The sequence below is a fragment of the Rutidosis leptorrhynchoides genome, chromosome 3 (genome assembly GCF_046630445.1).
Source record: "Rutidosis leptorrhynchoides isolate AG116_Rl617_1_P2 chromosome 3, CSIRO_AGI_Rlap_v1, whole genome shotgun sequence".
Lineage (NCBI taxonomy): Eukaryota > Viridiplantae > Streptophyta > Magnoliopsida > Asterales > Asteraceae > Rutidosis > Rutidosis leptorrhynchoides.
The window spans coordinates 269,289,482-269,306,851 of NC_092335.1; positions in this window are offsets into that span (position 1 = coordinate 269,289,482).

Here is a 17,370-nt window from a genome sequence, read left to right on the forward strand (position 1 = left end):
CTAAGGTTTTGAAGAGGCGAAATAACGCTGCAGTACAATATAATGGAAGACATCCACAGGTTGAGAGAAATCAACAACCAGGTAATGTGGGAGGGGGAAATGAAATGACAGAAATGTAAAGGTTTATATCTTCACAAGAGTATGAAAATGCTAGACATCGAGCATTTGAAGATTGCAAGTTCATCAAAACCACATCATAGCTCATTGCCAACATATAGGTAGAAACTGTATTCCTACTCCAAAGTCCGTATTTCCTCCCTGGTCTATAGAGATCCAACCACCGTATCCTACTTATAACCCAGCTGAAGCATTTTATAACACATACGGTTATGCATGGAACCCCTACTGGTATCAGTATCAACCCTAGTTTATTTAGTTTTATTTATTTTTGTAATGTTACTACATTTAACACTTATGTTGATATTGTAATAGTTTTTATAATTTTTTTAACTTTTATTATTAGATTTTAATAATTTTTGAATGTGGGGTAATATACCAAACTTCAAAAATATGTATATATGTTTGCAGTTTATCTTATGTACACAACAGGGTAAAACAACGCATTTTCAAAGACTGGCATTAAGTTCAGCAAAAGCAACTAATTTTGACGACAAGATACAAAATATATGTGATGTAACAACAAGACGGAATGAACAAATGATATGCACCATTTATCATTCAGAAAACAAACAACAATATGTTTGGAAACTTTGGTAAAATTTAATCATTTTTCTACGCTAATCACCCTCAATAATTTAAATTTTTACTGATTTCTTGCAAATGAGGGCATTGCAAGATCTTAAGTGTGGGAAGGGGTTAAATTCTTTCGGATTTTAAAAATTTTTACTTTAAACACTTGGTTACCATTAAAAATACTAGTAACGCAGTAGTTGTATTAGAATCTAGTGCTCTCTGATAATAAAGAACAGCCCTAGTCTTATATACTGACTACCCAATTCTAGTAAAATTTTTCAAAATTTTCAATTAAATGAACTCAAAATCATGTTTATACATATTTATGAACGATAAAACTAGGTGTTAACACCGAAATTATTGTTACCTCGGAAAGGACATAAATTGATAAACAAACCAAAATGTTAGAATTCATTTAAAATGGAATAGAGGACAATAAAAAGGAAAATAAAAGCCAAGTGTGGAAAAATTACCAAGTTATTTTAAACATATGTCACATATTTTTGTACAAATAATTGAAAATACTTTTGTTTTGGAGGATAATTAACTGTTTTACCCCATGAAAGAAAAGAAAAGATGGATCTACACGATGAATCAATTCCATCATTAAAAGGAAGTAAAGTCTTCCGAAAAAGAAACGTGCTTCTTGATTTAGGTCATGAAGTTGTCGTCCAGACCAGCTGTAGGTTAACAAAAAACCTAGAAAAGTTATCTCTAAAATCAGCAGGAAATCCACGGACCTCAGCATAAAACAGGGTCGCCAAGTGGTCAGATTTATCCTAACCATGAGAAGGATTTATCTCGTACAATGGGGGGGGCACCGTGCAAATTAGCTTGATAAGACTAATGAATCAGATCCCCAGAAAGGATAATCTCCTTAAAAGATCAAAAATCAGCTTTTAAGACTGATATTACTCAATCCTCAAGATTGACCTTAAAGATTGAGAATTCAAACTCATGGAATTCAATGATATCTAAACTCGAGCTTGAACGAGAAAATATTTTGATCAAATTAAAACCGATTTGTTTTCTAAAAACCCATTTTCAATGCGTTAATTACCATTGAACGTAAAATCCTAGGAATTCACCTGAAATTCATTAGGTCACCTGAACCAATTCGGGTGTCAACCGTAAGAACGGTGGTTGCATAGCATGGTCAAAGACAGGACCTTGTGCCAGACCAGAAAAATTATAAGGGTGAGCTTTACTATTGCTCCTACAAAGGATAGTAATTGCGTTCGACACGTTATAGACCATAATTAAAAGTATGTCAGGGGACATTGCCTTAACAGTTTCTTGTTCAACGCTTTCCTTTACAACCGGACGGTAGTTTATCGAAAGGCAATATACGGAGCAAGTATACTGGACGTGTTGCTTTCCCAATACAAGGTTAGCAAGTGGGTGACACAAAACCACAAGTTTTGAGCTAAAATTTTCAAATCTGAAACCCACCAAACCCACAAAAAGAATTTGCAAACACCGGTGAAGGGTTATTCCGGAAAACTTATCTAAGGTAAAAGCTAGAATGAAATTTTCAAAAGATCAAATGTTTTCATAAAGATCCAATTTCCTTAAAGGATCTAAATTTTATAGTCATGTGGGACTGTAAACCACATCGTTACTACCATTGTTTATACCGCCGTAAAGAAATCACTGATGTACAAAGTGTGAAGAATAAAGAAGTGATTCTAGTATTTCAAGACTATGTTGCTTGAGGACAAGCAACGCTCAAGTGTGGGAATATTTGATAATGCTAAAAATGAACATATATTTCATAGCATTATTCCTCAAGAAAGACAAGCTTTTAGTTGCAATTGTTCTATTTACAAGTGATATTCGGTTAAATAATAAAAGGTGAAGACAAAAGATAGATTCGACGAATTGAAGACGCAAACGACCAAAAAGCTCAAAAGTACAAAATACAATCAAAGAGGTTCCAATTATTGATAAGAAACGTCTCAGAATTACAAGAGTACAAGATTCAAAACGCAAAGTACAAGATATTAAATTGTACGCAAAGACGTTCGAAAATCCGAAACCGGGACCAGAGTCAAATCTCAACGCTCGACGCAACGGACTAACAATTACAAGTTAACTATGTATATAAATATAATATAATATATAATTAATTATATAAATTATATATATATATATATATATATATATATATATATATATATATATATATATATATATATATATATATATATATATATATTAAAACCGTCGGCAGACTAGGATCCAAACTTGTGTGAGCTGGTTTTACGAACTCCGCGACTTGCGGAGTTTGTAGTGGAAAAATGCCGCGACTCGCGGAGAGACCCTGGACAAAAATGCCTATAAAAGCCAGCGCATTCTGAACGTAAAATATATCTTTTTCTTCTTCTCTCATCAAACGTATTATATATATATATATATATATATATATATATATATATATATATATATATATATATATATATATATATATATATATATATATATATATTATAATTTTAATTTTAATTTTAATTTTAATTCTAATAATAAGGGTATGTTAGCGAATGTTGTAAGGGTGTAAGTCGAAATTCTGTCCGTGTAACGCTACGCTATTTTTAATCATTGTAAGTTATGTTCAACCTTTTTAATTTAATGTCTCGTAGCTAAGTTATTATTATGCTTATTTAATACCGAAGTAATCATGATGTTGGGCTAATTACTAAAATTGGGTAATTGGGCTTTGTACCATAATTGGGGTTTGGACAAAAGAACGACACTTGTGGAAATTAGACTATGAGCTATTAATGGGCTTTATATTTGTTTAACTAAATGATAGTTTGTTAATTTTAATATAAAGATTTACAATTGGACGTCCATATAAATAACCATATACACTCGATCGGACACGATGGGCGGGGTATTTATATGTACGAATAATCGTTCATTTAACCGGACACGGGAATGGATTAATAGTCACTAGAATTATTAAAACAGGGGTGAAATTATGTACAAGGACACTTGGCATAATTGATAACAAAGTATTAAAACCTTGGGTTACACGCAGTCGATATCCTGGTGTAATTATTAAACAAAGTATTAAAACCTTGTTACAGTTTAAGTCCCCAATTAGTTGGAATATTTGACTTCGGGTATAAGGATAATTTGACGAGGATACTCGCATTTTATATTTATGACTGATGGACTGTTATGGACAAAAACCAGACGGACATATTGAATAATCCAGGACAAAGGACAATTAACCCATGGGCATAAAACTAAAATCAACACGTCAAACATCATGATTACGGAAGTTTAAATAAGCATAATTATTTTATTTCATATTTAATTTCCTTTATTTTACATTTAATTGCACTTCTAATTATCGCACTTTTATTTATTGTCATTGTATTTAATTGCACTTTTAATTATCGTACTTTTTAATTATCGCAATTTTATTTTATCGCACTTTTATTTATCGCAATTTCATTATCGTTATTTACTTTACACTTTAAATTAAGTTATATTTATTTTTAATATTTTACATTAGGTTTTAACTGCGACTAAAGTTTTAAAATCGACAAACCGGTCATTAAACGGTAAAAACCCCCTTTATAATAATAATATTACTTATTTATATATTTGTATTTTTATAAATTAAAACTAATATAGCTTTAAGCTTTGTTTAAAGATTTTTTCCTGTGGAACGAACCGGACTTACTAAAAACTACACTACTGTACGATTAGGTACACTGCCTATAAGTGTTGTAGCAAGGTTTAAGTATATTCATTCTATAAATAAATAAATATCTTGTGTAAAATTGTATCGTATTCAATAGTTTTTTCTTGTAAAATATAAGCTATTTTATATACACCTTGCATAATATCAGATGACATATTAAATTGATTAGGTCATGGATGACATATTACACAAATAATTGCAGATTTCTATTGGTATATATCAATAGTAAATACTTCTAGAAGCTGTGTATAATATGGGTAAAAATACCGTATGAATGCGAGTAGAATTCTTGAGAAAATTGAACAAAAATACGAGTATAGCTATCCTTTATATGTATTGGTATATTATAAAGTGTATTTAATACTTGTAAGGATGTGTTTACACTCGTAATACTTTATATGTAAATATATTTTAACATAAGTTAATTACGTCGTTTGAATAGTAACATATATATTGTTCAAAAATTCTTTAAATTAGTAGTATGAAAATATATATATATAATACTTTGTTAATATACTTAATGAGATATTTAATTATCATATTTTCAAGTTAAATATATATAAATCCATATATATACACAATAATTAAACAATTAAACCATTAAATCAAGTTATGACGTTCGTGAATCGTCGGAATAAAAGGGTGACCAAAAGCTTGTGTAAAACTCTTTCGAGGTTCAAGAATTATTAAAATTCATTGCTTATCAAGTCAGAATTATTAAATCATGTAAATAGTATAATCAAGTAGTCGAAAAAATTCGGGTCGTTACAGTACCTACCCGTTAAAGAAATTTTGTCCCGAAATTTGATCGAGATCGTCATGGCTGACAATAAGTATGTTTTCATGACGAATCCGAGTTGAAAATTTAGAGTTTTATCATCAGTGAGTAATATGGATAAAACAATTCGATTATGTGAAGTGTAAGAGTGAAGCTATCGCAAAATAGTGAAATGAGGAAAGTAAAGATTCATCTTAACTTTTGACGTCGTCACGGTTGATTTCCAGATTAAAGAAAATCTTTGTAATCTTAATAAGATTTGATTCTTCGGTAATTAAGGAAATTAGGATCCTCTTTGGTTAAATGCGATAATCTATCACGATTGCTCTGCCTGATATTTCACTATAAATTTACCTCTCCCGTTCCATTATTTTCACCACTCCTACAATCTTCTTCTTCAATTCACACTTCTAAAGGATTGTGAAAATGCTTAATCCAGTTCTGATCCTTGATATTTTTCTGGCTATTGTATCTTTCATTCTTCTTTTTCATCTGCCGCCGGAAGAATCTATTTACTTCTACTATACTCTTGGTTTTATAGTGTTTTTAGTTCTCCCGTATCTTTATATTGCTATATGCATCGATATACATGGTTTGTAATTTCTGAGTTGTTGTTGGGCTTTATATCTTCCCTTATATTTAGAAGTCTCTGCTTCTGTCTTCTATAATCATTATCATCCACAGTTAATGCTCCCTTCTGTTTGATGCGATTTATACTCCCCTTTCTATTTCAGAGCTTCATTCTTTCGTTTCCTCTTCTTGCGATTAAGCACCGTATGTAATGGTCCTAAATTCGTAGATATAAATTTCAGAATGAACATAGTTAATGTTCTAAGAAAGAAATTGTAATGGCATGATCTTGATTTGTCAAATTACCAGAATATCCATAAAAGACCGAATTATCAAAAAAAATATTTTCTTAATATGTTTAGAGGTTAAGTAGAATACAAGAGTCGTGTAACATGGCACATGATGACGTTATGATCTATGAATCGTCATGTCCCATTAGAAACTCAGCATGACTTACTGTAATATAATCACGTTGATCAAGTGTCATTATATTATACTAACTCATGCTTCAGTTCCCAACATTACTTCAAAAACATTCATACTTTACACTCAGAGGTTTCAGATGTTTAGAAACTAAAACAGTTTCTTTTATGATGTGATACAGATAATGCGAGGGAATAAATGATTTCAGATAAGAATGGTTATGAAAATATCTTCAGAAATATGAAGGATATTTATAATGGAAGATACGATGATATCTTAGAATATTTAAGATAAGAGGATGATGAAGAATATTGTCCGCAAGAGTTTTAGAGTAAGGAGCAAGGTATTTGCTAAGGATTTTAGCAGACACTGAATCATTTGGATTCTTTAAATGTAAATTTCGTCTTTGTGATTTGTCCACAGCCTCCTTCATGGTTTGCTCAATCCGTTTTTCAGTACCAAATCTTCTCTTTTTCTGAGCTTTGCCAACACACTATTCTTCATCATCAAACTTTTTACTGTTAAGGTCGTTTACAGTTTTTGCTGCTTCATCAGCATTTTTCAAAATTTCAAGAACTAGTTTGCAGTTCAGGGTGTTTTTCAGAAACTTCACATTCGAAGTATGTAAGTCTTGGAGGTAGACGTTATATGTATATATAACTGTTGGCGTAAAATTGCCGCGAAGTTCAAAATACTGATTGCTAACTCCCAGTAGTTGGTATGACATTTATTGTTACAAGTTGTAGATGAGTACTTGATATAGTTTCAATGAATAAGTATCGTGATTTTTCGGAGAGGCTTAGAGATCAATGAAGTTGTTGATAAGTTTACTGCTAATGTGGTGAGATATGAAAGGTTCCCTAGTAACAATGATGAAGGGGTAATCGTTATAATAAGGCTTATTCGACTGAACAATTGAAGGTGATTTGTTGGAGCTGTGACAAAACTGGCTACTTTGAAAAGGGATTGAAAAGTTATTTTAGCTAATAAATGCCAAAGGGTCTAAAACGGATACTTGTTAAACTATGACTTTGGTTTCGAGAGTTTTTCAGGTGCATGACTGTGGTTAACATGTGGTTGGATCATCATCTCAATTGTTCATTGTTTGAAGTGTCTTCAGGAATTTCGAGGGGTTTGAACACAGATTGTAATCATTAATATACATATGATGTTCTAGGATTTTGAATGATACACGTATTTTTCTGGGTTCTATGAATAGAAATGATGTTCTAGCACAATTTTGAAGTCAAAGTATAGCTTTGAAAGATGTAAGAATTCTAAGAGTGATGTCTTCTGTTAAGTCTTAACTTGGATTTTGATTTTTCAAAATCAGATTATGTAATCAAGTTTGGATGAGAATGGTTATTTTGATTTCTATGAAAGATGTGCATCATTATGAAGGTTCCGAATGATGATTGTTGAATCAAAGAATGTAACATATTAATTGTGAATTTATGTATCTCTCGGGTATTACCTACCCGTTAAAAAAAATTCACAAGTAATATTTTGTACAAGAGAATTTTATTACAATCTTTATGAAAATATATGTATATTTTCTTCAGATATAATACAGATTTGATGAGTTAAGTTCATTTGATCTTAGACTGAAATTAGAAATGAATAATCTCTAAAACATTAAAGATTATATAATTTCTGCGGAGTATTTTACTAATATAATCAATACCTCATTGTTCATTTCATCATTTCGCTCACTCATCTGGTTTACAATTAGAACTTGAATAAATAATCTCTAAACTTTTAGAAACTACATATTCTCTGCAGAATATTTCCTCGATGAAGTTATGAATCAATACTTCATCGGTTATTGTTGTTGGTACTCCTTGTTATCTACAGTGCGTATGACGTTGATGTTCGAGGTACAGATTGTGATGTTGAGGTGTGGGATGCGGATTTTGTTGTTGTTGGTGGTGGTGGTGATGGTGTTGTTGATGCCGGTGTTGCTGGTGGTGCTTGGAACCTTTGCACCATATTCTCGAAAGCCAATACTCGAGCGCGAAGCTCGTTGACTTCTTCTATTACACCGGGATGATCGATGATTCGAACGAGCGGGTGAATAAGATCTAGCTTCTGAGATAATATATAATCATGATGAGACACTCTGGAAATGAGAGAGAAAATGGTGTCTCGGACAGGTTCGCCGGTAAGTGCTTTAGGTTCTTCGCCAAGAGGGCAATGTGGTGGATGGAAGGGGTCACCTTCTTCTTGTCTCCAATGACTAACTAGGCTACGAACCCATCCCCAATTCATCCAGAATAGATGATGTCTAATTGGTTGATCCATTCCGGTCACACTGCTTTCGGAGCTTGAGTGGAATTCCATATCGGAATTCGAGGGATTTGAACTAGTGGAGAGTTCCATTTGGTACAATTAAATAAAGGATTTTTTGATATCAAATGATTTCCGGCTATTGGATGGTATCTAATTACCTAGAATATATATATATATATATATATATATATATATATATATATATATATATATATATATATATAGTAAAAGATTTCGTAGGTTACGGAGAAATTTACGGAATATGTCAGGCAAAGTTTACAGTAACCGATACGCTAAGATATGAATTAGCAGATACGTTAAGATATGAATTTTGTCTATACACTGTCCATGCAATCAATGCAGTAAGATGTGTCTAGACTAAGAATGATAAGTATGTAATTTCCGACAAGAAATGATAAGCAAAACTTTTGACATGTAGACATGGCCGAAGTCCAGACTCACTAATGCATCCTAACAACTATTAGTTAGAGACACTAATGCAAGACCTGGCTCGCTAAGACCACCGCTCTGATACCACATGTGATGACCCGTCCTAATCCATAAGGACGAATACAATAACATATGATTACATTGCGAGGTATTTGACCTCTATATGATACGTTTTAGAAAATATTGTATTCGTTTCATAAAAAGCACACCATTATTATTCATAATGCATGTTTTAAACAAGTGGGCGATTATTTAAGAAATAATCCCCATAATACATCGGTTTTCAAATACTACACACGTGACATAATAGTCGAATATAATACATGACAAAAGTTTTATTGAATGCAACACTTCATTTAAACAAAAGCATGAGACTCCATGCACAGCTAGCTCAGATGATGCAACAGCGAAAGACTTTCTTAAGGACCTGAGAATAAACATGCTTAAACAGTCAACACAAAGGTTGGTGAGATATATAGGTTTAGCATCGATATAAATATACACCACAAGATTTCATAGTTATAAATATATTTACACTCGCAAGTGTATAAAAGTATTCTATAAGTTGTTGAGCGCTTCGGTAACCATACTTAACCATTAATGTAGCATATTCCCTTTATTATGAAAATCTCCCTACACTGTACCAAGTGTAGTAAAAACGAAGTACTATGCAACCGTTTACGATAATAGAGCGACTAGCGCGGTTGGGGTTGTCAAACCCGATAGATCTATCAATAGGATTCGCGCTTACATGTTCTTACAACATGTAAATATTAGTTACCAAGCTATTAGGGAAGATATGCAAGGTGGTACAACTCAACGTAGAATATATTTTAAGTACTTGTGTCCATGGCGTAAAACATAAAATGCATGTATTCTCATCCCAAATTATTTTTAGAGTTTAAAAATGGGACTATATACTCACGGTAGTAAAAGTATATTAATAATAAGTTTTCAGCTTATTAAAAATATGGCCGTCGTTCTTGGATTCACGAACCTATAACAATAATAATGATTAAGATAATAATACGACATGTGAATAAAATAAAACAAGTTCATAGAATACTTATATATTAATTTTTAACATTTTTATGTTAGTAGTCCTTTGTTAGTAGTCCAAAATAGTCCGAAATGTCCAACAGTCCAATAATCGGTATATATATAATCTTAGAATTACCCCACGACGTATTGTATACGTATTGTTTTTGCATCAACCCAGAGACGTATTGTATACGTATTATCTTAGAATTTATCAAAACGTATTGTATACTTATTGTCTTAGGATTTATCAAAACGTATTGTATACTTATTGTCATGGAATGTACCAAGATTATTATATATATATACAATCTCGGAATTAACTAAGATTATAATATTTTGTTATACTAATGATAACATGTCCAAATATATATAGGATATAGGAAAACTTAGTAAGGATATGGTTAATATAGTTTTTACAATATAAATTTCGTCCATACAACGTTAATTTTAGCAGATTTTGTTTTGCTCGCCAAATATTCATTACAACTCCGTTTAAAGTGAATCAAATTGCTATGGATTCCTTAAGAAGTTAATTTTTCAAAAACAATTCGAAAAGTTCAGCCCATGTATTAATATTCAGAGTTTTACCCTCTTTTTGTGCCGGTAGACAGATTTGAAAGAATCCCGGCACCCACCCAATATATGATTTTTGATAAAATACTTCCACTTTGTCTAAAATCATGAAAAAAATACTGGTTACATATATTAACATATTTTCAAAGTCTTAGTCTCGAACTAAAAGTCTAAGATAGGTTTTTAATTCCCAACCCAAAACTGCCTGCTTTTTATTGAATGGAGATTGAACGATATATGTTAAGTTTCAAGGTGTTCTTTATATGTACAAGTTATAAGTTCTTATATTAACTTAATATAACATCATAATACATATAAATAAGTGTTATTTGAGTTAAGTTAGAAAGATTAGATTAGTTCTTCAAAAAAGTTTAGAATCAACTAAACTATGTTCTAGTTTATAAACTCTTATATAGATAGCTATAAACATATGAATTTAACAAGAGTTGAAGTAGAGTTTTTACCTCAAGTTTAGAATGTAAAGTTGCTGGAAAGAAGTAGTAGAACAAAACTTGAGAGAGTTCTTGCAAGTGTGTGTGAAAATTGAAAGTAAAATTTAGAAAATGAATGTGTAAAAATGAGTTAGAAATGGTGCTTATTTATAGGCTTGAAAATTTGGTTTTTAGTGAAAATATCTAAGATAAGTTAAAATGTATTAAGTCATGGATGACATATTAAATTGATTAGGTCATGGATGACATATTACACAAATAATTGCAGATTTCTATTGGTATATACCAATAGTAAATACTTCTAGAAGCTGTGTATAATACGGGTAAAAATACCGTATGAATGTGAGTAGAATTCTTGAGGAAATTGAATAAAAATACGAGTATAGCTATCCTTTATATGTATTGGTATATTATAAAGTGTATTTAATACTTGTAAGGATATATTTACACTCGTAATACTTTATATGTAAATACATTTTAACATAAGTTAATTATGTCGTTTAAATAGTAACATATATATTGTTCAAAAACTCTTTAATACTTTGTTAATATACTTAATGAGATATTTAATTATCATATTTTCAAGTTAAATATATATAAATCCATATATATATACACAATAATTAAACAATTAAACCATTAAATCAAGTTATGATGTTCGTGAATCGTCGGGAATAAAAGGGTGACCAAAAGCTTGTGTAATACTCTTTCCGGAGGTTCAAGACTTTTTAAAATTCATTGCTTATCAAGTCGGAATTATTAAATCATATAAATAGTATAATCAAGCAGTCGGAAAAATCCGGGTCGTTACAATAAACGCGCCTATTACTCCCGGGAAACTCAAAAAATCAACTTATTTCGAAATTCAAATTTTAAGTTTAATAACTTTAACTTTTTACTAAAGTTTAAGTCATTAAACTGGGGGGACTTAATGGTGTATCCTATCGTATACACGCATAAAGACACAATATTCACATGAAAATAGCATCAAGAACACTGGGAACAACAGTTTTGTGAAACTGTCCGTCCAGCGTTCTCCGCTGTGCAGGCTGCTTCCGTCACGCGTAAGCCCTGAAGGCCGCCTAGTGCTTAAGCCCTGACCGGAGAGCGTCACATTCAGCATAAATTTCGGATCACGAATTGTAGTGACCCGAACTTTTCCATGTTTATATATATTAATTGAGATTGATATTTACATGACTAAATGTTTCCAACGTGTTAATAATCAAACTTGTTAAGACTTGATTAATTGAAATAGGTTTCATATAGACAATTGACCACCCAAGTTGACCGGTGATTCACGAACGTTAAAACTTGTAAAAACTATACGATGACATATATATGGTTATATATATAGTTAACATGATTTTATTATAAGTAAGTATCTCATTAGGTATTTTAACAATGAGTTATATACATAAAAATGAGACTATTAAATTAAGAAACTCGAAAACGATATATATAACGATTATCGTTATAACAACGTCTTACTAGGTACATATGAATCATATTAAGATATTGATACACTTGGTTAATTATGTTAAATGATAAGTAAATATATCATTAAGTGTATTAACAAAGAACTACATATGTAAAAATAAGACAACTAACTTAATGATTTCGAAACGAGACATATATGTAACGATTATCGTTGTAACGACATTTAACTGTATATATATCATATTAAGATATATTATATATCATAATATCATGATAATGTAATAATTTAACATCTCATTTGATATAATAAACAATGGGTTAACAACATTTAACAAGATCGTTAACCTAAAGGTTTCAAAACAACATTTACATGTAACGACTAACGATGACTTAAAGACTCAGTTAAAATGTATATACATGTAGTGTTTTAATATGTATTCATACACTTTTGAAAGACTTCAAGACACTTATCAAAGTACTTCTACTTAACAAAAATGCTTGCAATTACATCCTCGTTCAGTTTCATCAACAATTCTACTCGTATGCACCCGTATTCGTACTCGTACAATACACAGCTTTTAGATGTATGTACTATTGGTATATACACTCAAATGATTAGCTCTTAGTAGCCCATGTGAGTCACCTAATACAAGTGGGAACCATCATTTGGAAACTAGCATGAAATATCTCATAAACTTACAAAAATATTAGTAATCATTCATGACTTATTTACATGAAAACAAAATTACATATCCTTTATATCTAATCCATATACCAACGATAAAAAACACCTACAAATACTTTCATTATTCAATTTTCTTCATCTAATTGATCTCTCTCAAGTTCCATCTTCAAGTTCTAAGTATTCTTCATAAATTCCATAAGTATAGTTTCATAAAAATCAAGAATACTTCCAAGTTTGCAAGTCTACTTCCAAGCTTTCTAATCCATTCCAAGTAATCATCTAAGATCAAGGAACCTTTGTTATTTACAGTAGGTTATCTTTCTAATTCAAGGTAATATTCATATTCAAACTTTGATTCAATTTCTACAACTATAACAATCTTATTTCGAGTGAAAATCTTACTTGAACTGTTTTCGTGTCATGATTCTGCTTCAAGAACTTTCAAGCCATTCAAGGATCCTTTGAAGCTTGATCCATTTTTTTCATTTCCAGTAGTTTTATCCAGAAAACTTGAGGTAGTAATGATGTTCATAACATCATTCGATTCATACATATAAAGCTATCTTATTCGAAGGTTTAAACTTGTAATCACTAGAACATAGTTTAGTTAATTCTAAACTTGTTTGCAAACAAAAGTTAATCCTTTTAACTTGACTTTTAAAATCAACTAAACACATGTTCTATATCTATATGATATGCTAACTTAATGATTTAAAACCTGGAGTTTTGGTTTGGATAATTAAAAACTATGATAAACTTTGATTTAAAGGTTGTTCTTCTGGGAAAATGATTTTTCATATGAACATGAAACTATATCCAAAAATCTTGGTTAAACTCAAAGTGAAAGTATGTTTTTCAAAATGGTCATCAAGATGTCGTTCTTTCGACGGAAATGACTACCTCTTTAGTAATTGACATGTAATTTAAATTTCTGACTATAAACCTATACTTTTTCTGTTTGTATTCTTAAATTAGAGTTCAATATAAAACCATAGCAATTTGATTCACTTAAAACGGAATTAAAATGAAGAAGTTATGGGTAAAACAAGATTGGATATTTTTGATCTTTTTAGCTACGGGAAATGTTTAACAAATCTATACAAATCATATCCTAGCTAACTTATATTGTATTATACATGTATTCTAATACATTATGTAATCTTGGGATACCATAGACACGTATGCAATTGTTTTGACATATCATATCGACCCATGTATATATATTATTTGGAACAACCAGAGACACTCTATATGCAGTAATGTTTGAGTTAGCTATACAGGATTGAGGTTGATTCCAAAAATATATATACTTTGAGTTGTGATGTAGCCTGAGACGTGTATACACTGGGTCGTAGATTGATTCAAGATAATATATATCGATTTATTTCTGTACATCTAACTGTGGATAACTAGTTGTAGGTTACTAACGAGGACAGCTGACTTAATACACTCAAATCTTTAAAACATAATAAAATGGTTGTAATTATATATTGATCATAATTTGATATATATGTACATATTTGTATAGGTTCGTGAATCGATCCGTGGCCAAGTCTTATTTCCGAGGAAGGAAATATCTGTGAAAGTGAGTTATAGTCCCACTTTTAAAATCTAATATTTTTGGGATGAGAATACATGCAAGTTTTATAAATGATTTACAAAATAGACACAAGTACGTGAAACTACATTCTATGGTTGAATTATCGAAATCGAATATGCCCATTTTTATTAAGTCTGGTAATCTAAGAATTAGGGAACATACACCCTAATTGACGCGAATCCTAAAGATAGATCTATTGGGCCTAACAAACCCCATCCAAAGTACCGGATGCTTTAGTACTTTGAAATTTATATCATATCCGAAGGGTGTCCCGGAATGATGGGGATATTCTTATATATGCATCTTGTTAATGTCGATTGCCAGGTGTTCACCATATGAATGATTTTTATCTCTATGTATGGGATGTGTATTGAAATATGAAATCTTGTGGTCTATTGTTACGATTTGATATATATAGGTTATGAAATGTCCCGTTCTTATTGATTAAAAACGTTCCATATTAATTGATTTCGTTGCGAGGTTTTGACCTCTATATGAGACATTTTTCAAAGACTGCATTCATTTTAAAACAAACCATAACCTTTATTTCATCAATAAAGGTTTAAAAAGCTTTACGTAGATTATCAAATAATGATAATCTAAAATATCCTGTTTACACACGACCATTACATAATGGTTTACAATACAAATATGTTACAACAAAATAAGTTTCTTGAATGCAGTTTTTACACAATATCATACAAACATGGACTCCAAATCTCGTCCTTATTTAAGTATGCGACAGCGGAAGCTCTTAATAATCACCTGAGAATAAACATGCATAAAACGTCAACAAAAATGTTGGTGAGTTATAGGTTTAACCTATATATATCAAATCATAATAATAGACCACAAGATTTCATATTTCAATACACATCCCATACATAGAGATAAAAATCATTCATATGGTGAACACCTGGTAACCGACATTAACAAGATGCATATATATGAATATCCCCATCATTCCGGGACACCCTTCGGATATGATATAAATTTCGAAGTACTAAAGCATCCGGTACTTTGGATGGGGTTTGTTAGGCCCAATAGATCTATCTTTAGGATTCGCGTCAATTAGGGTGTCTGTTCCCTAATTCTTAGATTACCAGACTTAATAAAAAGGGGCATATTCGATTTCGATAATTCAACCATAGAATGTAGTTTCACATACTTGTGTCTATTTTGTAAATCATTTATAAAACCTGCATGTATTCTCATCCCAAAAATATTAGATTTTAAAAGTGGGACTATAACTCACTTTCACAGATTTTTACTTCGTCGGGAAGTAAGACTTGGCCACTGGTTGATTCACGAACCTATAACAATATATGCATATATATCAAAGTATGTTCAAAATATATTTACAACACTTTTAATATATTTTGATGTTTTAAGTTTATTAAGTCAGCTGTCCTCGTTAGTAACCTACAACTAGTTGTCCACAGTTAGATGTACAGAAATAAATCGATAAATATTATCTTGAATCAATCCACGACCCAGTGTATACGTATCTCAGTATTGATCACAACTCAAACTATATATATTTTGGAATCAACCTCAACCCTGTATAGCTAACTCCAACATTCACATATAGAGTGTCTATGGTTGTTCCGAAATATATATAGATGTGTCGACATGATAGGTCGAAACATTGTATACGTGTCTATGGTATCTCAAGATTACATAATATACAATACAAGTTGATTAAGTTATGGTTGGAATAGATTTGTTACCAATTTTCACGTAGCTAAAATGAGAAAAATTATCCAATCTTGTTTTACCCATAACTTCTTCATTTTAAATCCGTTTTGAGTGAATCAAATTGCTATGGTTTCATATTGAACTCTATTTTATGAATCTAAACAGAAAAAGTATAGGTTTATAGTTGGAAAAATAAGTTACAAGTCGTTTTTGTAAAGGTAGTCATTTCAGTCGAAAGAACGACGTCTAGATGACCATTTTAGAAAACATACTTCCACTTTGAGTTTAACCATAATTTTTGGATATAGTTTCATGTTCATAATAAAAATCATTTTCTCAAAATAACAACTTTTAAATCAAAGTTTGTCATAGTTTTTAATTAACTAACCCAAAACAGCCCGCGGTGTTACTACGACGGCGTAAATCCGGTTTTACGGTGTTTTTCGTGTTTCCAGGTTTTAAATCATTAAGTTAGCATATCATATAGATATAGAACATGTGTTTAGTTGATTTTAAAAGTCAAGTTAGAAGGATTAACTTTTGTTTGAGAACAAGTTTAGAATTAACTAAACTATGTTCTAGTGATTACAAGTTTAAACCTTCGAATAAGATAGCTTTATATGTATGAATCGAATGATGTTATGAACATTATTACTACCTTAAGTTCCTTGGATAAACCTACTGGAAAAGAGAAAAATGGATCTAGCTTCAACGGATCCTTGGATGGCTCGAAGTTCTTGAAGCAGAATCATGACACGAAAACAAGTTCAAGTAAGATCATCACTTGAAATAAGATTGTTATAGTTATAGAAATTGAACCAAAGTTTGAATATGATTATTACCTTGTATTAGAATGATAACCTACTGTAAGAAACAAAGATTTCTTGAGGTTGGATGATCACCTTACAAGATTGGAAGTGAGCTAGCAAACTTGAAAGTATTCTTGATTTTATGTAACTA